The sequence below is a fragment of the Pollicipes pollicipes genome, unplaced genomic scaffold (assembly GCF_011947565.3).
Source record: "Pollicipes pollicipes isolate AB1234 unplaced genomic scaffold, Ppol_2.1 Scaffold_6138;HRSCAF=7277_pilon_pilon_pilon, whole genome shotgun sequence".
NCBI lineage: Eukaryota > Metazoa > Arthropoda > Thecostraca > Pollicipedomorpha > Pollicipedidae > Pollicipes > Pollicipes pollicipes.
The window spans coordinates 4,793,782-4,818,399 of record NW_023596818.1 but is presented as its reverse complement, the minus strand read 5'-3'; the positions used below and the strand labels follow the sequence as shown (position 1 = coordinate 4,818,399).

The 24,618-nt window shown below is 49.3% G+C and overlaps 11 non-coding genes across 11 annotated transcripts; 5 read left to right on the top strand and 6 right to left on the bottom strand.

The window, feature by feature from the left end:
- Nucleotides 1-965: 965 nt before the first annotated feature.
- Nucleotides 966-1,037, bottom strand: TRNAP-AGG (transfer RNA proline (anticodon AGG)). The gene has a single exon. It is a non-coding gene; the product is annotated as a tRNA-Pro (tRNA).
- A 1,762-nt stretch (nt 1,038-2,799) lies between these two features.
- TRNAP-UGG (transfer RNA proline (anticodon UGG)) lies at nt 2,800-2,871 on the top strand. The gene has a single exon. It is a non-coding gene; the product is annotated as a tRNA-Pro (tRNA).
- Nucleotides 2,872-3,870: 999 nt separating this feature from the next.
- TRNAP-AGG (transfer RNA proline (anticodon AGG)) lies at nt 3,871-3,942 on the bottom strand. Its single transcript has one exon. It is a non-coding gene; the product is annotated as a tRNA-Pro (tRNA).
- Nucleotides 3,943-7,213: 3,271 nt separating this feature from the next.
- On the bottom strand, nt 7,214-7,285 carry TRNAP-AGG (transfer RNA proline (anticodon AGG)). Its single transcript has one exon. It is a non-coding gene; the product is annotated as a tRNA-Pro (tRNA).
- A 1,829-nt stretch (nt 7,286-9,114) lies between these two features.
- TRNAP-UGG (transfer RNA proline (anticodon UGG)) lies at nt 9,115-9,186 on the top strand. Its single transcript has one exon. It is a non-coding gene; the product is annotated as a tRNA-Pro (tRNA).
- Nucleotides 9,187-11,435: 2,249 nt separating this feature from the next.
- TRNAP-AGG (transfer RNA proline (anticodon AGG)) lies at nt 11,436-11,507 on the bottom strand. Its single transcript has one exon. It is a non-coding gene; the product is annotated as a tRNA-Pro (tRNA).
- Nucleotides 11,508-14,236: 2,729 nt separating this feature from the next.
- Nucleotides 14,237-14,308, bottom strand: TRNAP-AGG (transfer RNA proline (anticodon AGG)). Its single transcript has one exon. It is a non-coding gene; the product is annotated as a tRNA-Pro (tRNA).
- A 760-nt stretch (nt 14,309-15,068) lies between these two features.
- TRNAP-CGG (transfer RNA proline (anticodon CGG)) lies at nt 15,069-15,140 on the top strand. The gene has a single exon. It is a non-coding gene; the product is annotated as a tRNA-Pro (tRNA).
- A 4,692-nt stretch (nt 15,141-19,832) lies between these two features.
- TRNAP-AGG (transfer RNA proline (anticodon AGG)) lies at nt 19,833-19,904 on the top strand. Its single transcript has one exon. It is a non-coding gene; the product is annotated as a tRNA-Pro (tRNA).
- Nucleotides 19,905-22,226: 2,322 nt separating this feature from the next.
- TRNAP-AGG (transfer RNA proline (anticodon AGG)) lies at nt 22,227-22,298 on the bottom strand. Its single transcript has one exon. It is a non-coding gene; the product is annotated as a tRNA-Pro (tRNA).
- Nucleotides 22,299-23,052: 754 nt separating this feature from the next.
- On the top strand, nt 23,053-23,124 carry TRNAP-CGG (transfer RNA proline (anticodon CGG)). The gene has a single exon. It is a non-coding gene; the product is annotated as a tRNA-Pro (tRNA).
- Nucleotides 23,125-24,618: the final 1,494 nt, after the last annotated feature.

Genomic DNA, 24,618 nt, shown 5'->3' with positions numbered 1-24,618 from the left:
TTGAGCAGCCTTGATTTTTTAACTCCATCCTTTTTGCTTCGTTAGTCGGATAGACATGAACTATCAGTCCTGCGTCCTACAAAATAACAGGGCGACGTAACAGAGCAGCAAGTGACAGGTCAAGCAGCACATAAAGCACAGAGCAGGACACCGGGCAGGTCAGGACGCCAGGAGGGAAGAACGGAGGACAGGACGGGATATGGCGGAACAGTATACAGGAAAGCGCAGGGGAGGGCAGCGCAAATCACGGCACCAGACGGAGTACGGAATTGACCAAAAAGGAAAACGAGAGGCTATTCATTTCATCATAATTGCATAGCTATCAGAAATCAGCTTGAAGCATGCCCTGGATTTTATCATAGCACAATGCTAATGCGATTGAAAAACTGCCCACATTCGTTTGAAAGTGTAATTCCGTACAATACTATTATATCTCAAGTCCGCTTCACCGAAAAACTTGATGAAAAATCATCCTCAGGAACGACTTATAGCAAGTCAGTCTTCATCGGTCCCCGTATGATATCAGTTTACTGCGTGCACACACCAGCACAGCACACATACCTCCGAATATACCACAGTGAAGCGAAGAACATCCCAGGAAGCAGATTGATGACCCACTTTGCTTCAACATGATAACAATGATAGAGATCGATGGGAGGAACGAATATCAATGCATCAATGATACCAATGAGAGCAATAACTGGGCTCGTCCGGGTTCTGAAGCTGGAACCCCGCGCACCCGACGCGAGAACCATACCCCTAGACAAATGATCCGTCAACAACTTTTGTAACGTTCTAGCTTGCGGACTGCGCTGTTACTTTCACGTCGTGAGTCAACATCTCCGGACTCCGTACACAGTACCGTGTCACATCACCATGACACACGACTATCGTTTGGACAGCATTGGAGCTTCGTTAGCCTTGAGCCTTGAGGTAGTAGACGTATGCCTGTGACGGCAATAATCGGGCTCGTCCGGGATTTGAACCCGGGACCTCTCGCACCCTAAGCGAGAATCATACCCCTAGACCAACGAGCCGATATAATATGGCAAAACGTCTCAATTCTGAGCCGCGCCATTACTTTCACATCACACGGTGTACAGCTCCGAGTACACTAGACTGAGAGCACACTAGCCGGGCTTGACTGTGACATTTGGGGTAACACTGACGTGCGAGCTTCAAATAACGTGTGGCGATGCATGTGGATGAATCGTTAGGACAGAAGGCTGGACCAGCAAAAAGGCAAAATACAGAACAAGGCATGGCCGGTCATACCAGCTACTGAGCGGAACGAGACGAGACGAAACGGACGTATTAGACAAAAGTGATCTTGTTTTACTCTGGTCTCTTGCTGTCTGCTTCGTCTCCTTTTCCCGTTCCGCTGCCTCGTACTCTACTTTCTCTCTTCCGCTCCTATCGTAAGTCCTTGCATCACTGCGGTTTGCTCGGAGTTCTATGCTGTTTATCCTCCTAGGTCATCTGCCGTGTGCAACCTTTCGTTCTGCGCTGCACGTTGTTTCAACCTGGGTCATCGGTCGAGACCTGTCCTATCCCAGTCTCAGTCCTTTTTATGATGCATCGGTTTCGGTTTACTACTTTGCTTACACGACATGACCGTTCTAATAACCAGTGCCTTGTGTTGTGATGTTTTGAGTCGGTTCTCTGTACAGACAGTGGGTCCGGAGCTGTCGACTCGCGATGTGAAACTAACGGCGCGGCCCATAACCAGGACGTTACTGCGGGCATATGCGGCTCGTTGGTTTAGGGGCATGATTCTCGCTTTGGGTGCGAGAGGTACCGGTTTCAAATCCCCGACGAGCCCGGTCTTTGCTGTCAGAGCTACAAGCATGCCGTCACTATACGTACAGGCACAGATGGGTGTCTTGAAGCTTCTGCGCTTCGTTAGCCATTTTCATGCGGAGGTTACTAACAAGAAACTATAACCAAGCTACCTGCATCAAACCCGAAATGTTCCAAGCATCGGGTTTGCTTCCACGGGACCATGATGTGTCGTCAGTTATAAAAAACCTGTGATTTTTCACACCGGAGGCATTTTTGCCTCGTCGTTAGGTACTTCTTCGTCATGTCACATTTGGGCATTTTACTTTTTGAAGTTGTAAAGCCAAATACACTTAGTTTTGATTCGTTTTCCAGTTAGTTTTGAGTAGGTGAGCGATGCAATTTTCCTTTCTTATGTAAAACACAGCTGGGATTTATGATTACCTAATTCCATAGCACATTTCAATAATGATATCGAAAAATCAAGAACAACGGGTAGCTTTTGAATTACATTAACCAGGTTTTATGATGAAAACCATTGCAGGCCTTACACACATGACCACCAGCTTGCAAGTTCTGTGTAATCGATTAGCATGACGTTTTGCTCTTTTCCCAATCCGCACTTTGCTCTGTGCTTTTGCTTGTGGTGGCCTGCACCCGCGCTCTTCTGCTCTGTCCCGTCTTTTTCATGCCTGCCACACCTTGCTCTGTCACGACCGCCTGTTCTTTGACAGGACAGAGGGCAGTCCGCTCTGGCCTATCCTTCTAACAAAGTCATGTTGGGAGAGGCTCTTGTTGAAGTCCTATGATCCCATCCATTGCCATACAGTTATCACCACAAGTCCACCGGTCACAGTGAAGCTCCGCTCCCTGTGCGATGCTCCCCGGCGGCAGTCGGTAGCCAGCGCACGTCACGAGCTTGTGCGACGGTGGATGTGGCCAGTGCACTGTCAACTCATGCCTGCAACATGCGAACGTAATGGCAGAGACCGGAATTAGGATGTGTATTGCAATATTGTCGGCTCGTTGGTCTAGGGGTATGATTCTCGCTTTGGGTGCGAGAGGTCCCGGGTTCGAATCACGGGCGAGCCCGGCTATTCCCATAGTTCATGCATATCTGCATTCATGCTAATCAGCATATTAAGTTTCAATGTACTTCGTCGCTGCAGTCCTGTAGATTTGCGCTGTCATTATGATAATGCGATGTGGTGGCCCATCGCATCAGATGCGATGGGATGGCCTATCGCATCCGAGCAAAATCGTTTGCGGACTGCTGGGGGAAAGTGTTGCGAATTAGTCAGAAATGTCTGTGATTGATGAAAGAGCACACAAAAAGCCCCGTTAGGTGAAATGGACAGTTTATCTCCAGCCTGTTGTGTACAAACGCTTCTCGTTCTCCTTGATCAGCATCATTTAAGCCTTTGGAATTGGAAGGTATTACCTGAATCGGTTTCTCGCACTGAACATTGCACAACATAACATGCCCACGGAAAAAACTAAGACCTTTTGAAAAACTGCAATTGCGCTGAAGGGAGATTCATTCCGTCCTAACGTTGCCTCTACGGGCATCACCAGATATCGTTTGAAGCTTGCACGTTAATGCATCCCCAATGGTCACGACCTGGGATACTAAGGCTCTGCTCCATCCCTTCAGTCTGAAGCCAGCGCTTCACGCCAATACCTTATGCTTTATGGCCCACCATTGGCGGTCAGGAAAGGACAGAGAGCACATGGCATGAGAAATGGCAGTACAGAACGAAGAGTAGGTCATGACAGAGGATAATCCAGGACAGAAGACATGGGACTGAACCATCTCCGTGGTCTAGGAGAAAGATGCTGGACTTATAATCCAGCTGGGACCTCCCGCACCCGAAGCGAGGATCACATCCCTAGACGAATGATCTGTCGACAACTTCTGTAACGTCCTGGTTGCGGACTGCGCAACCAGGACGTCGTGAGTCAACATCTCCGGGCTCCGCACACAGTACCGCATCGCAGCATCATGACACAAGACTTTCGTTTGGACAGTAATGGAGCGTCGTTAGCCTTTAGCGTTGAAGTAGCAGACGTGTACCTGTGACGGCAATAACCGGGCTCGTCCGGGATTTGAACCCGGGACCTCTCGCACCCTAAGCGAGAATCATACCCCTAGACCAACGAGCCGATAAAATATGGCATAACGTCTCAATTCTGAGCCGCGCCATTACTTTCACATCACACGGTGTACGGTTCCAAGCACACTAGACTGAGAGCACACTAGCCGAGCCTGACTGCGACATTTGGGTTAACACTGACGTGCGAGCTTCAAATAACTTGTGGCGATGCATGTGGATGACCCGTTAGGACAGAAGGCTGGACCAGCAAAAAGGCAAAAGACAGAACAAGGCATGGCCGGTCATGCCCACTATTGAGCGGAACGAGACGAGACGAAACGGACGTATCAGACAAAAGTGATCTTATTTTAATCTGGCCTCTTGCTCTCTGCTTCGTCTCCTTTTCCCGTTCTGCTGCCTCGTACTCTACTTTCTCTCTTCCGCTCCTATCATAAGTCCTTGCATCGTTGCGCTTTGCTCGGAGCCCTATGCTGTTTATACTTCCAGGTCGTCTGTCGTGCACAACCTTTCGTTCTGCGCTGCACATTGTTTCACCCTGGGTCATCAGTAAGGACCTGCCCTGTCCCAGTCTCAGTTCTTTGAATGATGCATCGGTGTCGGTTTCCCACTTTGTTTACACGTCATAACCGCTCTAATAACCAGTGCCTTGTGTTGTGATTTTTTGAGACGGTACTCGGTACAGACGGTGGGTCCGGAGATGTCGACTCGCGATGTAAAACTAACGGCGCGGCCCGCAACCAGGACGTTACTGAGCGCATGTGCGGCTCGTTGGTCTAGGGGTATGATTCTCGCTTCGGGTGCGGGAGGTTCCGGGTTCAAATCCCGGACGAACCCGGATCTTGTTGTCGGAGTTACGAGCGTCCCGTCACCATGCTTACAAGCACAGATGGATGTCTTGGAGCTTCTGCGCTTCGTTGAATTTTTGATGCGAGGGTTCCTAACAAGAAACTATAAACAAGCTAGCCGCATCAAACCTGAAATGCCTTAACAACCTTTCACACCGGAGGCATTTTTGCTTCGTCGTTAGGTACGTCTTCGTCATGTCATGTCACATTTGGGCCGAGTGCCGTCTCTTTCCAAGTTGAGCAGCCTTAACTTTAATCTTTTTACTTCGTTAGTGGGATGGACGTGAACTGCCTGTCCTGTGTCCTACCAAATGACAGGGTGACGTAGCAGAGCAGCAAGTGACAGGTCAAGCAGCACGTAAAGCACAGAGCAGGACACCAGGCAGGTCAGGATGCCTACAGGGCAGAACGGAGGACAGGACCGGACATGACGGAACAGCATACAGGAAGGCGCAAAGGCTGGCAGCACCAATAACAGCACCAAACGGAGTGCGGAATTGACCAAAATGAAAAACGCCTTGCTATTCATTTCATCATATTTTCATAGCTATTGGAAATCAGCTTAAAGCATGCTCTGCATTTTATCATAGCACAATGCTAATAATAATGCGATGTGGTGGCCCATCGCATCAGATGCGATGGGATGGCCTATCGCATTCGAGCAAGATCGTTTGCGGACTGCTGGGGAAAGTTTTGCGAATTAGTCAGAAATGTCTGTGTTTGATGAAAGTGCACACAAAAAGCCCCGTTAGTTGAAATGGACAGCTTATCTCCAGCCCGTTGTGTACACACGCTTCTCATTCTCCTTGATCAACATTATTGAAGCCTTTGGAACTGGAAGGTAAATGGCTACCTGAACCGGTTTCTCGCGCTGAACATTGCACAACATAACATGCCCATAGAAAGAAATTAAGACCTTCTGAAAAACTGTAATTGCGCTGAAGGGAGATTCATTCCGTCCTAGCGTTGTCTCTACAGGCATCACCATATATCGTTTGAAGCTTGCACATTAATGCATCCCCAATGGTCACGACTAGCATAGGATATTAAGGCTCCGCTCCATCCCTTCAGTTTGAAGCCAGCCCCTTACGCCATTACCTTGTGCATTATGGCCCACCGCTGATGGACAGGGAAGGACAGAGAGTACATGGCAAGAGAAATGACAGTGCAGAACGAAGTGTAGCTCACGACAGAGGACAAGCCAGGACAGAAGGCAAGTGACTTAACTACCTCCGTGGTCTAGGGGAAAGATGCTGGATTCATAATCCAGCAGCACTGTCTAGCCATGCTGCGCAGCGACATTGTTTGGCCTCATTGAAATGGAAAGGTCAGCTGGCAACTGGCCAACGAGAGACAACACAGGCCCAGAGCGGCTGTGCCACAACACTGTACAGCTTGTAAATTGATCCGCATTCCTGTCTGGCCAAATGGCAGAGACAAACTTATACATTAAACTGGACGGCACGACTTGAGCCCCCGAAGCGACAATCATGCACGTAGACCAACGACCCGACAATACAGATCTGTCTGTCTCAATGCTGATCTCTGTCATTACGTTCATACCGTACGGACAACAGCTGTCGGGGCACTAGCCGCATCCACCGTCGCATGAGCTGGTGACATAAAGCACTAGTTACGGACTGTCGCCGTGAAGCATAGCTCAGGGAGCACAGCTTCGGCGAGACCGTCAGACTTGTTTTGATATGCAAACTCTAATTAACTATAAGGTGGTGCAGGAGACTTAATCACTAACAAAAAACTTTTCTTTCCAAATTGGGCAGTCTTGACTTTTTAACTTCGCCCTTTTTACTTTGTTAGACGGATACATAGAACTTTGTAGCTATCAGGAATCAGCTTAAAGCATGCCCTGGATTTCATCATTACACGTTGCTGATGCGATTGAAAAGCCACCCACGTTTGTATGAAGGTGTAACTCAATACAATACTATTATATCTAATGCCCGCTTCACCGAAAAACTTGCTGAAAAATAATACTCAGGAACGACTCATAGTAAGTCAGGCTTCATCGGTCCCCGCATGATATTAATTTATTGGGTGCACGCACCGCACAGCACACATACCTCCGAATATACCATAGTGAAGGGAAGGACATCCCAGGAAGCAGACTGATCAGCCACTTTGTTTCAACATAATAACAATGATAGAGCTCGATGGGAGGAACGAATACCAATGTACCCATGATAGCAATAACTGGGCTCGTCTGGGCTTTGAAGCTGGGACCTCCCACACACGAAGCGAGGATCATAGCCCTAGACGAGTGATTCGTCAACAACTTCTATGACGTTCTGGTTGCGGACCGCGCTGGTACTTTCACGTCGCGGGTCAAGATTTTCGGTCTCTGCTCATAGTACCGCATCACAGCATCATGACACAAGACTATCGTTAGGACAGCAATGGAGCGTCGTTAGCGTTGAGCCTTGAGGTAGTAAACGTGCAGCTGTGACGACAATAACCGGGCTCGTCCGGGATTTGAACCCGGGACCTCTCGCACCCTAAGCGAGAATCATACCCCTAGACCAACGAGCCGATAGAACGCGGCGTAGCGTCTCAATTCCGCTCCGCGCCGTTACCTTCACATCACACGGTGTACGGCTTCGAGCACACTAGCCACACCCACCATCGTCTCACAAGGATATCCCGTAAAGCGCTGGCTACAGACTGTCGTGAGGGAGCTCTAGTAGCTCTTGTAGCCGAGCTGACGGTGACTATTGGGGTAACATTGACGTGCAAGTTTCAAATAAGTTATGGCGATGCATGTGGATGAGCCGTTAGGACAGAAGGCAGGACCAGCAAAAGGGCAAAAGACAGAACAAGGCATGGCCGGTCACGCCCACTACTGAGCGGAACGAGACAAGACGAAACGGACATATCAGACAAAAGTGATCCTGTTTTAATCTGTCCTCTTCCTCTCTGCTTCGTCTCTTTTTTCCGTTCCCCTGACTCGTACTCTACTTTCTCTCTTCCGCTCCTATCGTCATTCCTTGCATCACTGCGCTTTGCTCGGAGTCCTCTGCCGTCTATCCTCCCAGGTCGTTTGCCGTGCACAACCTTTCGTTCTGCGCTACACGTTGTTTCACCCTGGGTCATCGGTCGAGACCTGCCCTGTCCCAGTCTCAGTCCTTTTTATGATGCATCGGTTTCGGTTTACTACTTTGTTTACACGGCACGACCGCTGTAATAAACAGTGCCTTGTGTTGTGATGTTTTGAGTCGGTTCTCTGTACAGACAGTGGGTCCGGAGCTGTCGACTCGCGATGTGAAACTAACGGCGCGGCCCATAACCAGGACGTTACTGCGGGCATATGCGGCTCGTTGGTTTAGGGGCATGATTCTCGCTTTGGGTGCGAGAGGTACCGGGCTCAAATCCCGGACGAGCCCGGTCTTTGCTGTCAGAGCTACGAGCATGCCGTCACTATACGTACAAGCACTGATGGGCGTCTTGAAGCTTCTGCGCTTCGTTAGCCATATTCATGCGGAGGTTACTAACAACAAACTATAACCAAGCTAGCTGTATCAAACCCGAAATGTTCCAAGCATCGGGTTTGCTTCCACGGGACCATGATGTGTCGTCAATTATAAAAAACCTGTGACTTTTCACACCGGAGGCATTTTTGCCTCGTCTTTAGGTACTTCTTCGTCATGTCACATTTGGGCACTTAACTTTTTGAAGTTCGTAAAGCCAAATGCACTTCGTTTTGATTCGTATGCCAATTAGTTTTGAGTAGGTGAGCGATGCAATTTTCCTTTCTTATGTAAAACACAGCTGGGATTTATGATTACCTAACTCCATAGCACATTTCAAAAATGATATCGAAAAATCAAGAACAACGGGTAGCTTTTGAATTACATCAACCAGGTTTTATGATGAAAGCCATTGCAGGCCGTACGCACATGACCACCAGCTTGCAAGTTCTGTGTAATCGATTAGCATGACGTTTTGCTCTTTTCCCAATCCGCACTTTGCTCTGTGCTTTTGCTTGTGGTGGCCTGCCCCCGTGCTCTTCCGCTCTGTCCGGTCTTTTTCATTCCTGCCACACTTTGCTCTGTCACGACCGCCTGTTCTTTGACAGGACAGAGGGCAGACCGCTCTGGCCTATCCTTCTAACAAAGTCATGTGGGGAGAAGCTCTTGTTGATGTCCTATGATCCCATGCATTGCCATACAGTTTTCACCACAAGTCCAACGGTCGCGGCAAAGCTCCGCTCCCTTTGCGATGCTCCCCGGCGGCAGTCTGTAGCCAGCGCACGTCACGAGCTTGTGCGACGGTGGATGTGGCCAGTGCACTGTCAACTCATGCCTGCAACATGTGAACGTAATGGAAGAGACCGGAATTAGGATGTGTATTGCAATATTGTCGGCTCGTTGGTCTAGGGGTATGATTCTCGCTTTGGGTGCGGGAGGTCCCGGGTTCAAATCCCGGACGAGCCCGGCTATTGCTATAATTCATGCATGTCTGCATTCATCCTAATCAGCATATTAAGTTGCAATGTACTTCGTCGCCGCAGTCCTGTAGATTTGCGCTGTCATTATAATAATGCGATGTGGTGGCCCATCGCATCAGATGCGATGGGATGGCCTATCGCATCCGAGCAAAATCGTTTGCGGACTGCTGGGGGAAAGGCTTGCGAATTAGTCAGAAATGTCTGTGTTTGATGAAAGAGCACACAAAAAGCCCCGTTAGGTGAAATGGACGGCTTATCCCCAGCCCGTTGTGTACAAACTCTTCACATTCTCCTTGATCAGCATCATTGAAGCCTTTGGAATTGGCAGGTAAATTGCTGCCTGAATCGGTTTCTCGCACTGAACTTTGCACAAAATAACATGCCCACAGAAAGAAATTAAGACCTATTGAAAAACTGCAATTGCGTTGAAGGGAGATTCATTCCGTTCTAGCCTTACCTCTACAGGCATCACCAGATATCGTTTGATGATTGCACGTTAATGCATCCCCAATGGTCACGACTAACCTGGGATTCTAAGGCTCTGCTCCATCCCTTCAGTCTGAAGCCAGCGCTTTACGCCATTTCCTTGTGCATTATGGCCCACCGCTGATGGACGGGGAAGGACGGAGAGTGCATGGTGAGAGAAATGACAGTGCAGAACGAAGTGTAGCTCACGACAGAGGACAAGCCAGGACAGAAGGCATGAGACTAAACCATCTCCGTGGTCTAGGAGAAAGATGCTGGACTCATAAGCCAGCAGCACTGTCTAGCTGTGCTGCGCAGCGACATTGTTTGGCTCCACTGAAATGGAAAGGTCAGCTGGCAACTGGCCAACCACAGTCAATACAGGCCCAGAGCGACTGTGCCACAACACTGTGCAGCTCGTAAATCGATTCGCATTCCTGTCTGGCGAAACAGCGGAGGCAAAATTATACATTGAACTGGACGGAACGACTTGAGCCCCATAAGCGAGAATCATGCTCGTAGACCAACGGCCCGACAGCACATATCTGCATGTCTCAATGCTGATCTCTGTCATTACGGTCACACCGTGTGGACAACAGCTGTCGGGACATTGGTTACATCTTCCGTCGCATGAGCTCGTGACAAAAAGCACTGGCTACGGACTGTCGTCGTAGAGTATAGCTCGGGAAGCAGGGCTTCGGGGAGACCGTTGGACTTGTTGTGGTATGCAAGCATTAACTAACTATGAGGTGGTGCAAGAAACCTAAGCACTAGCAAAAAATTTCTCTTTCCAAATTGAGCAGCCTTAACCTCTAACTTCACCTTTTTTAATTCGTTCGACGGATAGATATGAACTTTTTGTCCTGTGTCCTGCCAAATAACAGGGCGATGTAACAGAGCAGGAAGTGGAAGGACAAGCAGCACATGAGGCACAGAGCAAGACACCGGGCAGGTCAGGACCGACAACAGGGGAGAACGGAGGACAGAACAGGACGTGACGGAACAGTATATAGGAAGGCGCAGGGACAGACAGCACAAATCACAGTACAAAACCGAATACAGAATTTAAAAAGGAAACGTCACACTGTTCGATTTATCATAATTTCCTAGCCATCAGAAATTAGCTTAAAGCCTGCAATTGTGCAACACACTGCTGATGCAATTGAAAAGCTACCCACGTTTGTTTGAGAGCGTAATTATGTATCTTACTAATCTTCCTGCCATGTTTTTCGCTTCACCACAAAGCTTGCTGAAAAATCATACTCGGGACCGACTGACATCAAATCCGCCTTTATCCGTCTATGACATCAATTCCGTGGGTGCACACACTAAGCATCACAAATACCTTCAACTGTACCATAGTGAAGTCAAGACATCCCAGGAAGCACATTGATAAGCCACATCGTTCCCGCATGTCCCGCATGTTCCCGCAATGATGCAGATCGATGGGGAGGAACAAATACAAGAAACCAATGACAGCAACATCTCTGCCCATCCGGGATCTGAACCTGGGACCTCTCGCGCCTGAAGCAAGAATCATACCCCTGGACCAATGGTCCGTCAAAAATTCCTGTAACTTCCTGGTTGCGGGCCGCGCCGTTAAGTTCACAGCGCGAGTCGACAGCCCCGGAGCAACTGTCCGCACCTAGTATCGTCTCACAAGGTTGTGACACAAGGCTCTGATTAGGACAGCATTGGAGCGTCGTTGGCCTTCACCGTTGAAGTAATAGACAACTACCTGTGAGACGAGTACTTACGACGGCAATAATCGGGCTCGTCCGGGATTTGAACCCGGGACCTCTCGCACCCTAAGCGAGAATCATACCCCTAGACCAACGAGCCGACAGAGTGTGACGTAACGTCCCAATTCTGGGCCACGCCATTACTTTCACATCGCACGGTGCACGCCTTCGAGCTAGCTAGCCACACCCACCATCGTCTCACAAGGCTATCCCGTAAAGCGCTGGCTACAGACTGTCGTGAGGGAGCTGTGGGAGTCGTGTAGTCTGTGTAGCCGAGCTTGACCGTGACAACTGAGGTTGCATTGACGTGCAGGCTGTAAATAAGTTGTAGCGATGCATGTGGATTAACCATTACGACAGAGGGCAAGACCAGCAAGGGGGCAAAAGGCAGAACAAGACATGGCCTGTCATGTACCGTCCTGAGCGGAACGAGACGAGACGGGACGGGCATGCAAGATGGAAGGGATCCGGTTTAAATCTTCTCTCTTCTTAATCTTTGCTAATTCTCCTTTTTCCTTTTTGCTGCTTCGTACTTTGTTCTCTTTGTTTCGCTCCTATCGTGAGTCCTTGCATCCCTGCGCTTTGCCCAGAGTCCTCTGCCGTCTACCCTCCCAGGTCGTCTGCCGTGCACCAGGTCGTCTGCCGTTGACCCGAAGGTCATAATCCTGTGACCTCAAACTTTGACCTTTGTGAGTTCACGCACAGGTCAACACACCCTGCAAATTTGGTGTCTCCAGCTTTCTTAGTTTCCGAGATCTTAGGGGGCGTCAAATTGACCCCTCATCGAAGCGAAGGGTATCTAGCCGGCCACCCGGGAGCGTGTTAAATCCCGTCATTTCCTCTGCCATATGGCAATCAAGGCCAATATAAATACGACTGTCGAATGGCTTACATGTGGTGCTCGTGAGCCTCATTTCTAGATATAACGGCCATCTATTGGCTCTCAATCATTGTTGTGTAAGGTACCATGGCGAAATCAAACAATGACGTAGGGAGAATCATGTTTAGGAAACAGAAGTTGGGATATTTAGAACAGTTTATTCCACATACAAGCGTGCCAATAATTATCACTGGGCTTGTTTTATGAAATATAATGTTTGCCTCAACATTCTAAAATGCGAACATTCCAACATGTAGAAAATTGCCCTTAATTACATTTAATATCGACGAGACCACCATAACGCCCAATGTTATGATATATCTGGTTCTCCAATGGCAATCTGGGTTTAGACCGTCTCATGCTCAAACATTATATGCAATTAGACACAAAAACAGAGTAGAGAATTTAGGTGTCAGGTGCCTAACCTAGTTTGCGCGCCCCAAAACCCATACCGTCAGAAAAAATGTAGGGTAGTTGAACTATTATGAGACTTATATATAGGACCTCTTATGAAGGAATCAAAAGTCATCAGCAGTAGCAGCATCATGTATTTCTACGTCCTCAGCGAAAATGTCTTTTCAGCTGAAGGGTCACAGGCACAGGTGGCTGCAGTTGGAATGGCCGTGATTTGGGTCCAGCACATTATGGCCCTAGCTCGCGCTTAACTGCGAGGTGTACAATAATTCAACGCGTGTTGGAAGCGTATCTGTTGTAGCACCAGTAGTTAAGTGCATCATTCAATGCCGTAATCTTTCGTACGTCTGCAATATCGATATGAAGCTGTTTCTGGCACCCAATGGCGGGGCAGACTAGTCGTATCTTGGCATCGTCTCTGCCAATATAGCACTCCCAGATTTATGCAACTTGTGTTGTTAAAAATGTCTTTTCTGCTTAAAAGCACACCGGAAGCCGTAAGTGCTGCTTGGTTTAAGATCCTCAAATGTGGAGCATTTCTTTTAAGAGGACGTTGCAACCACGTGACCTTACCGCCGGCCGGGAGAGTCGTATTGACAAAGGCGATACCAAGATACGGCTAGGCTGCCCCCTCCCCCTCCCCCCCCCACTGGGTGCCGGAAACAGCCTTATATCGATATTGCAGACGTCCGAAAGATTATGTCATTGAATGATACATTTAACTGGCTGACTGGTGCTTTAACTGTTGAGTTTTGATTACCTCATGAGAGGTCCTATAAGTCTCACTAGTGTTCAACTACCCTACATCATTTATGATGATGTGCGTTTTAGGGCGCACAAACTGCCTTGGCCATCTATACACTCTTCATTGTTATTGTGTCCAGTTACACCTATAGTTCTGAGCACGATGCGGTTGTAAGCTCGGATTCCCATTGGAGAACCAGATATATCCACAACATTGAACGTTATGGTTGTCTCGCCGGTGTTAAGTGCAATTAAAGGAAATTTCCCACATTTTAAGTTGTTGCGTCAAGCATCACATATGATGAAATAAGCTCGCTTATGTTTATTGGTATATTTTTATTGGCCTTAATTGCCACATGGCCAATGGAATGGTAGGATTTAGATGACGTTAATATGGCGTCATGGATGCCTGGGTGACTTTGGAGTAGTTATCCGAAATAGCTCTCGCATCTTCGCGGGCGCGTATCTCAGAAACTAGTTGGGTTTAGTTCTTAAGAATGGCACGGCTGTGAACTGCACCGAGTGGACTCCAAGATAGCTATTCCAGTTCAAAATCACATACAAAAGAGGGACACCCTCTCGAACCCCATAGCATTGACCCAATTCGCCCCCAGATTCCCATATATCCTTCGCCGGCATGCATGGACGTACTTGCAGGTGGCTGGCTAACGCACTGTCCTGCCCACATGAGTTCACACATGCAGTAGAGAAGAGCAAAGTACTCTAGTTACTCACATGGGCTCAAAGCCACTGATGAAGATGGCGAGTGATTACCTGTGATAGCAATAATCGGGCTCGTCCGGGATTTGAACCCGGGACCTCTCGCACCCTAAGCGAGAATCATACCCCTAGACCAACGAGCCGATGTACGCGACCGTAACGTCCCAATTCTGGACCGCGTCGTCACTTTCACATCTCAAGGTGTACGCCTCTGAGCATGCTGGCCACACCCACCATCGTCTCACAAGGTATGGCGTAAAGCGCCGGCTGCAGACTGCCGCGAGGGAGCATAGCGCTAGTGGCCGAGCTTGGCCGGGACAATTGGGGTTGCATTGGCGTGCAAGCTGCAATATATTTGTGGCTATGCATGTGGAGGAGTCGTTAGGACACAAGGCAGGACCGGCAAACGGGCAAAAGACAGAACAAGGCTTGACCGGTCACGTCCCGTGCTGGGCGGAACGAGACGGGACGGGACGGGACGCACAAGACAGAAGGGATCCTGTTATAATCTGCTCTCTGCTCCTTCTCTTTCCTCCCCCCGTTTCGTACCCTGTTCTCTGTCCTCCGCCCTGTTTTCAGTCCCTGCATCTTTGCGCTTTGCCAGGAGCCCTCTGCCGTCTATCCTCCCAAGTCGTCTGCCTTGTACACCCTTTCGTTCCGCCCTGCACATTTCTCCGCTCTGAGCTATCAGTCATGTCTTTCTGTCCTGCCCTGCTCAGTTCTCTTTTGCACCGGTTTTCGGTTTACCAATTAATTTACACAAAATGGCCGCAATAATAGCCAGTGCCCTATGTCATGATGTTTAGAGACGGTACTGGGTGCGGACAGTTGGTCCGGAGCTATCGACTCGCGATGTGAAAGTAACAGCGCGGCACGCAACCAGGACGTCACACATTCCTCGTCGGCTCGTTGGTCTAGGGGTATGATTCTCGCTTCGGGTGCGAGAGGTCCCGGGTTCAAATCCCGGACGAGCCCAATCATTGTAATGAACGGTGCTACCGGTATCGTTTCTTCCCGCCGACTTCAATGTTCGCTTTCATATTAGAGCATGTGGCTTATAAGGATCTTCTATGATTCACTATGGTAGCAGATTCGAAGGTGCGTGTGCAGAAGGGCACAGAGATCCACACGCGCTCCTACGTATGAAGACCGAGGCATTTTGGCAGCAATAGAAGGGCTCGTCCAGGATTTGAGCCCAGGATCTCTTGCGGACTAAGCAAGAGTCATATACCTAGACGAACGAGCCGTTATAAATATCCGTAACGTCCCCATCCTGTGCCGCATTCGTCCAGGATTTGGGCCTGGGCTTTCTCGCGGACTAAGCAAGAGTCATATACCTAGACGAACGAGCCGTTATAAATACCCATAACGCCCCCATCCTGGGCGGCATCGTTACTTGCACATTGTGCAGTGAACAGCTCCGATCACTCTAACCACAGCCGGCATCGTGAGTGTAACCACCAGTGGCGCTGGCAAGGGAGGGTACACCCGGCACATGGTCTCCCCCCCCCCCCCCTTAGGTCCTGAGGGACCGACGGGTCACTTGTAATGCCCCTTAATGTGCCTCCAAATGCCTGCGAGGAGTCCAAAGTACCCCTCGCCACCGAAGACTGAGCACCCAAGTTGAGCTTGCCTGAGGTGATATTTAGTGGCCCGTCACCTAGGGGTGAGACCTAAAATCGAGTAGAGTGCCTCTTGCGCCGATTGAGGGCGTCCTGGGTGGATAAGAGCCTTTATATCTGTCAGGCACCAACAGTACCGAACAGCTGGCTGCATATCGGTCTGGGCTTGAGGGTCCAGGTCCCTGAGTCAATGACGGCTGGGCCGCGACCTCTGATGTCAGTCAGAGTGTCTCTCGCACCGATTGAAGACCCCTGGGACAGTGCGTGCCCCTATTTTAGTCACAGATCACCGACGTAGGAACGAGCAGGAACGAGGCCGGGTCTGCGATTCGCATTGGTCGGGGCCTCTGCAACAGTGAGGGACCCCTGTGACGGTCAGGACCCACAGGGATTTACCTGTCTGCTGGAGGCATTCAATAATTCATCCTGTTCACATGTCCGGAAATCATCAGACGCTCATGCGCTGATAAGGATCTCCCTGAGTCGATGAGAGCCTCTATGTCAGTTAGACATCACCAGTACCGAGCAGTTGACGTCATGTTTTTCGGAGCCGAGGGCCAAATTCTGAAAAAGGGGCAAGGCTGAATGCCTCAATTTACACTCGTCGAGGCTCAGTACTCAATGAGGACCGTGATCTCTGATGGCAAACATAGCTCATGGATCATTTTTATTCTCGAGGCATTCCAGCAAGTGGGACATTGTTTGTTGCTCCCCAAGTAACAAATACGTAATCGACAGAAACAAATATTTAACACATATTGAGCCACCACCTCCTTCCTATGTCCGCTACAAACCAGTCCGTCCACAGCGCATCGCACAGCGTCTCCTTCTACTTGACAGTGGCACGAAAGGTGAGAGGTCGACGAGGGTGTTCGGTGTGTCTCGGAACATGTGGAGCAGTCCTGCCACGGAACCTCGAGGTTCTCTACCGGATACGTTCGTGGGGTACCACAGGCGCTTTAGACAGATCTGCGTGCACTACAAACATGACGTCCACGTAGCATAGACTTGTCTGCGACAGGCTTACTGTTGTGCGATTGGTATGTTAACACGCACCCGGGTGGCTGGCTGGATACCCTTCACTCGGGTGTGGGGGAGGGGGTAAATTTGACCCCCCGCCGAAATCGCAGGAACTAAGAGAACTAGAGACACAAAATCTACAGGGTGTGTTGACCTGTACTCACCTAGATCAAATTTTGTAGTCCCTAAGTCATGACCTTTGGGTCAAATAAGGTCAAACAATGTCAAATTATAGGTTGGTCTCCAAAGCGCGCCCAAAACCTAGATGACTGTTTCTAAGCAAAAGGTCACATGCTTATTTAAGGTCAGCGACTTTGCTTACCTTTTAAAGGTCATGGTGATTAAACCATACAAGACTGCTCTGAGTTTTGCACTTGAATAAGCTACAAAGATAACGCTAGACAATATGTTTCTAAAAACGAAGTGTTGACCTGAGTCATTTTGGGTGAATGACCTATTCTGACCTCTAAGAAGTCCATGAAAGATGTATAATGAGTTTCCTGCAATCAATAAATTTGAAATGAGCACCAGCAACTATCTCATACAGCAAGCTCTACAGCAATAAAACAGGTTTGTTTTGACCGTAGTCTGAACCTCATACCTGACCTTAGGTCAACGTCAGTTGCTCATTCAATATTTGTGTTGCCTAAGAAAGCATCTCAGAGATGTGTGGATTTGTTTAGCACTCCGTTATTGCATCAGAATGAACAATTCCCTAGAAACTGACTTCGCTGAATCCATGGCCTGACTTTGACCTGCCATAGATCAGTGATCTTACAAGCTACATCTAAATTGTTGATGCCAAACGATCCATTATTCAGTTGTCTACAGCCGTGCAAAATTTGGCGTGGCTGCGCCGCGCCGTTCGGAAACCATTTGGGAAAAATCTTTGGGGGCCAATTTGACCCGCTACCCCACCCGAGCGCGTGTTAAGAAACGTCTGCCCAAAATCTCACTGAGTCTCACTAGTACACCAAAATCTCACTAGTACTGTGGGCGGTGCAAAGTGTTCAATCTTGTACCTCATACGGTGAGAACACAATTTCTGAAGACGGTGGCTGCACCAGAAAGCCTCCATCGAGCGCTGCCGATATTGAACTCGCACATCTGGAACGTGACCATCGTCGATGTTTAGTGGTGACTGATCTGCGAAGTTGGTGACATGTGCGATAGTTTTTGTATTATTTGGGATGTACCCGGGCCGACAGGCAGCAGGTCATGCGTGAAAAGTCTTTGAGGTGACTAGATCATTTGTGGCGAGGTATTTTGTGCCACAGTATCTCTCAGCATGTTGGGAACGAGCGAGCTGATAACAGACATCGTTTTCCCACTCTTTTGGCCAGTCACTGCGTGCCTGGTCTTCGCTCAAGAAGCGAGAATCACATCCCTAGACCAACGAGCCGACAAATTGCCCTGTGACGTCCTGGTTGCGGGTCGTGCTGTTACTTTCACATCGTGAGTCGACCACTCCGGGCCCACTGTCCACACCCAGTGCCGTCTCAAAATCTCACAACACAAGGCATTGGTTATAAACGTCGTCGGTTTGTGACAAAAAACGGTAACACGAAACCAGTGTAGAAAAAGGACTGAGACGGGACAGCCCGGAAGGCCATGACTGATAGCCCGAGAAGGAACAGCGCACAGAGCAGAACGGAAGAATGAGCACGGCTGACGGGAACGCAGGACAAAGGGCAGGTGGCCGGCGAAGAGGGCAGAGATCCAAGGAATGAGGACAAAATGTGAAGAGAAAGAATGGACCACGAAGGAGGCAGTAGGACAGAGAACAGATGAAAACAGAATCCCTTCTGTCTTGTATGTTCTCTTGTCCCGTCTGCCCCTGTCATGGTGGGATATGACCAGTCACGCCTTTTTCTGTTGTTTTCCCTGTTTCCTGGTCCAGCCCTCTGCCCTAACGGTTCCGCGACATGCATCACCATGAATAAATCGAAGCTTGCATGCCAATATAACCCCAATGGTCACGGTTAGCCTCCGCTAGTAAGGCTATGTTCCCTCACGACGGTCTGTAGTCAGCGCATTATGCTATGACCTCGTGAGACGATGGTGGGTGTGGCCAATGAGCCCAGAGCTGTCGGCCCACAATGTGAAAGTACCATCGCGGTCCACAACTAGGACTTTTCGTAATATTTGGATCGGCTCAGTGGTCTCGGGGTAGAATTCTCAATTAGGGTGCGGGTCTGGCCTCTGTTCTGCCCGAGGACAAGGCGGCAGTACAAAAAAGGCGTTGCAGGATGGGCAGCAGACAGAGCAGTAAGTACGACACCTGGGAGAAAATGAGCGGTGATGGGGTAAAATGGAGGAGAGGGCAGAACACAGGATGGAAAGGAAAAAAGAGCGGCACATGGACAGTGCAGGAAGAAGGACAAAGCAGAGGGGAGGATGGGGTTTGGCAGAGAAAAGGAACAGTGCAGAATGAGGGCAGAGAAGATTATTGCATCTCAAACGACTGAATATGCGACATGGACTGTTGGGTGGGACACAGTCCAGGGGGAAAAAGACAGAGGATAGAGCCAGAGAAATATCACGTGGTAGAACGAGGCAAAGAAGTTCTTGCTCCGCCCGCCCATCTTTTGATACCGTTCCAGCCCTATACTGTACAGCACAAGACTGAGAAAGACGGGAGAATAGGACAAGCAGGATCGGGTCTTATTCTGTACTGTTTTCTTTTGGCTGACTGGTGTTCAGTTCTCTACTATTTGCTTCCATTTTTCGTATTCGCATCTCTGGCCCGTGCCCTCAGTGATGAAGGACGCTTGGAAAGCAGAACAGAGAAACCGTTAGGACAGGAGAGACAGAAGGACAAAGAAAATAGCAGGGCAAGGCGTAAAGAGGGGTGCCAGCCCGGACAGGAAGGCCAGCCCTATCCCGTCTTGGACGGGACAGGACACCAGGACCAGACAAGCGAACGGGGCCAGACAGGGTGTGACCCGTGTGCTCGGAGCCGTGCCGAATACGAAGTGAAAGTAATTGCTCGAACCAAAATTAAAGCGTTTGCACAGACACTGTCGGCTCGTTGGTCTAGGGGTATGATTCTCGCTTAGGGTGCGAGAGGTCCCGGGTTCAAATCCCGGACGAGCCCGGTTATTACTATCGCAGGCTATCACCAGTCATTTACATCAATGGCTATAAGCCCATATGAGTAGCTGGAGCACTTTGTGATTCGCTGCTGCAGGTGTGGCAATCTTGTTCAAACACACGGGAGTAAAAATATATGGTCATTTGGGAGCGAATTGGGTCACTGCACCGGGCTTAAGAGAATGTCCCACATTTGTATGGAATTACGAACTGAAATAGCTATCTCGGAGTTCAGAAAGTGCAGCTCATAGCCCTGCCATTCTTAATACCTGAACCCATCTAGTTGCTAAGATACACCTCCGCGAAGATGTGCAAACTGCTTCGGGAAGACTATTCCAAATCCACCCAGGCAACCATGATGCTATAATGCCATTTAAATCCCGTCATTTCATTGGTCATGTGGCGATCAAGGCCAAGAAAAATATAACCGTCGAGTGATTTATATCTGGTGTTCGTGAGCACCATTTCTAGATATAACGCCGTGTATCGGCCCTCAATCATTGTTGTGCAAGGTACCATGGCGAAATCAAACGATGACGTATGGAGAATCATGTTTACGAAACAGAATTTGTGTTATTTAGAACAGTTTATTCTACTTACAATCGTACCAATAATCATAACTGGGCTTGCTTCATGACATCCAATGCTTGCCTCAACATTTGCCCTGCCATCAGCAAAACATGACTTTTCAGTTCAAGGGCCACAGGTACAGGTGCTGCAGTTGGAATGGTCGTGACTAGGGTCCGGCACATTTTAGCCCCAGCTCGCGTTTCACTGCAAGGTGTATTAAAATTCAGCGTGTGTTGGAAGCGCATCAGTAAGAACACCAGTTAAATGCATCATTCAATGCCTTAATTTCTCGGACCTCTGCAATATCGACATGACGCTGTTTCTGCCACCCAGTGTCGGGGCAGGCTAGTAGCATCTTGGCATCGCCTCTGGCAAAATAGCACTCCCAGATTTATACAGCTGGCGTTGTTTAAAAAAGCTTGTTCTGCTTAAAAGCATACCAGAAGCTCTAAGTGATGTTTGCTTCAAGATCCTCAAATGTGGAGCATTTCTTTAAAACAGACGTTGCAACCAGGCGACCTTACCGCCGGCCGGGAGGGTCGTTTTGACAGAGGCGATACCAAGATACAGCTAGTCTGCCCCTCCACATGTAACAGCACAAGTAGCAATAGATGTTGCAGACGTACGAAAGATTAAGGCATTGAATGATGCATTTAGCTGGTGCTTTTACTGACGCGCTTCCAACACACGCTTAATTATTGTACACCTCACAGTTAAGCGCGAGCTGAGGCCATAATGTGCCGGACCCAAGTCATAACCATGTCGACTGCAGCCATCTGTACCTGTGACCATTGGGCTGAAAAGCCATGTTTTTCTGAGGACATAGGAGTATATGATCCTGCTACTGCTGATGACTTTTGATTCCTTGACGGGAGGTCCTATAAGTATCATAAGTGTTCAACTATCCTACATTATTACTGATGTTGCGGCTTTAAGACGGGCAAACTGCGTTGGCCATCTGACGCTAATACTCTACTTTGGTATTGTGTCTAGTTACACCTAAGGTTTTGAGGATGATGCGGTTGAATACTCCGATTCCCATTAGAGAACTAGATATATCCGCAACATTGAACGTTATGGCTGCTTCGCCAATATTAAATGCACTTAAAGGAAATTTTCCACATTTTCAGATGTTGCGTCAAGCATCACACATGGTGAAATAGGCTCACATGTAGTGATCGGTACACTTTAAAATGGAATAGACTGCTCCAGGCAACACAATTTCTCTGTTTCGTTAATATGATCCTTTATACGCCATGGCTTGATACGTCACCGTTTCCTGCACAACAGTGATTGAGAGCCATTTGACGACCTTTATATCTGGAAATCGTGCTCACGAATGCCAGAGATGAACGCCTCAACAATTATATTTTTCTTGGCCTTGATTGCCGCATGGCTAATGCACTTGCAGGATTTAAATGATCTTATCATGTCGCCGTGGATGCCTGGGTGACTTTGGAATAAATAGATTCCCCGAAATGGCCTGCACATCTTCGCGGGCGTGTACCTCAGAAACTGGATGGGTTTAGTTCTTAAGAATGGCAGGGCTGTGAACTGCACCGAGTGGGCTCCAAGATAGCTATTCCAGTTCAAAATCCCATACAAATGAGGGACACTCTCTTGAACCTATAGCATTGACTGTCCTGCTCACATGAGTTCACACCTGCAGTAGAGAAGAACAAAGTACTCTAGTTGCTCACATGGGCTCACAGCCACTGATGCAGATAGCGAGTGATTGCCCGTGATGTCAATAATCGGGCTCGTCCGGGATTTGAACCCGGGACCTCTCGCACCCTAAGCGAGAATCATACCCCTAGACCAACGAGCCGATATGCCTGGTCGTAACGTCCCAATTTTGGGCGGCGCCGTCACTTTCACATCTCAAGGTGTGCAGCTCCAAGCACACTAGCCACACCCATCATCGTCTCACAAGGTATGGCGTAACGCGTCGGTTACAGACTGCCGTGAGGGAGCATAGCGCTAGTGGCCGAGCTGGGCCGGGACAATTGGAGTTGTATTGGCGTGCAAGCTGCAAAATATTTGTGGCTATGCATATGGGGAAGTCGTTAGGACAGAAGGCTGGACCAGCAAACGGGCACAAGACAGAACAAGACATGGTCGGTCATGTCCCGCCTTAAGCGGGACGGGGCGGGCATACAAGACAGAAGGGATCCTGTTTTAATCTGCTCTCTGCTCATTATATTTCCTTTACCTGCTTCGTACACTGTTCTCTGTCTTCCGCCCTTATTTTCAGTCCTTGCACCTTTGCGCTTTGCCAGGAGTCCTCTGCCGTCTATCCCCCCCGCCCAAGTCGTCTGCCTTGCACACCCTTTCGTTCTGCCCTGCACATTGCTCGCCCTGAACTATCAGTCGTGTCTTTCTGCCCTGGCCTGCTCAGTTCCTTTTTGCATTTTTTTCGGTTTACCAATTAGTGTACACAAAATTACCGCACTAGTACCCAGTGCCTTATGTTATGATCTTTTGAGACGGTACTGGGTGCGAACAGTGGGCCCAGAGCTGTCGACTCGCGATGTGAAAGTAACAGCGCGGCACGCAACCAGGACGTTAAAACATGTCTCGTCGGCTCGTTGGTCTAGGGGTATGATTCTCGCTTCGGGTGCGAGAGGTCCCGGGTTCAAATGCCGGACGAGCCCAATTATTGTAATGAACGGTACTACCGGCATCGTTTCCTCCCGCCGACTTCAATGATCGTTATCATATTAGAGCATGTGGCTTGTAAGGATCTTCTATGATTCGCTATGGTAGCAGATTCGAAGGTGCGTGTGTAGAAGGGCGCAGAGATTCCCATGCGCTTCTACGTATGAAGACCTAGGCATTTTGGCAGCAATAACAGGGCTCGTCCAGGATTTGAGCCCAGGATCTCTCGCGGACTAAGCAAGAGTCATATACCTAGACGAACGAGCCGTTACAAATACCCGTAACGTCCCCACCCTGGGTCGCATCGTTACTTGTACACTGTGCAGTGGACAGCTCCGAACACACTAACCACAGCCGCCATCGTGAGCGTTACCACCAGTGGCGCTGACAAGGAAGGGCACACGCGGCACATGATCTCCCCCTTAGGTCCTGAGGGGCCGACGGGTCATTGTAATGCCCCTTAATGGGCCTCCAAATGCCTGCGAGGAGTCCAAAGTACCCCTCGCCACCGACGGCTGAGCACCCAAGTTGAGCTTGCCTGAGGTGATATTTAGTGGCCCGTCACCTAGGGGTGAGACCTAAAATCGAGTAGAGTGCCTCTTGCGCCGATTGAGGGCGTCCTGGGTGGATAAGAGCCTTTATATCTGTCAGGCACCAACAGCACCGAACAGCTGGCTGCATATCGGTCTGGGCTTGAGGGTTCAGGTCCCTGAGTCAATGACGGCTGGGCCGCGACCTCTGATGTCAGTCAGAGTGTCGCTCGCACCGATTGAAGACCCCTGGGACAGTGCCTGCCCCTATTTTCGTCACAAATCACCGACATAGGAACGAGCAGGGGCAAGGCCGGGTCCGCGATTGGCATTGGTCGGGGCCTCTGCAACAGTCAGGGACTCCTGTGACGGTCAGGACCCACAGTGATTTACCTGTCCGCGGGAAACATTCAATAATTCATCCTGTTCACGTGTCCGGAACTCATCAGACACCTGATAAGGATCTCCCTGAGTCGATGAAATCCTCTATGTCAGTTAGACACCACCAGTACCGAGCAGATGACGTAATGTTTGTCGGAGCCTGAGGGTCAAAATCTCAAAAAGGGGCAAGGCCGAATGCCTCAATTTACATTCGTCGAGGCTCGGTACTCAATGAGGGCCGTGAGAACCGTGAGGGCCGTGATCTCTCAAGGCAATCATAGTTCGTGGATCATTTTTATTCTCGAAACATTCCAACAAGTGGGACATTGTTTGATGCTTCCAAGTAATAAATACGTAACCGACAGAAACAAATATTTAACACACATTGCACCACCACCTCCTTCCCATATCTGCTTCAAACCAGACCATCAACCACCTACGAAATCCGGTCACGGCATCAGCGTCTGCCACATCTCACGGCACCTGCTTCCACTTGACAGTGGCACGAAAGGTGAGAGGTCGACAAGGGTGTTCGGTGTGTCTCGGAACATGTGGAGCAGTCCTGCCACGGAACCTCGA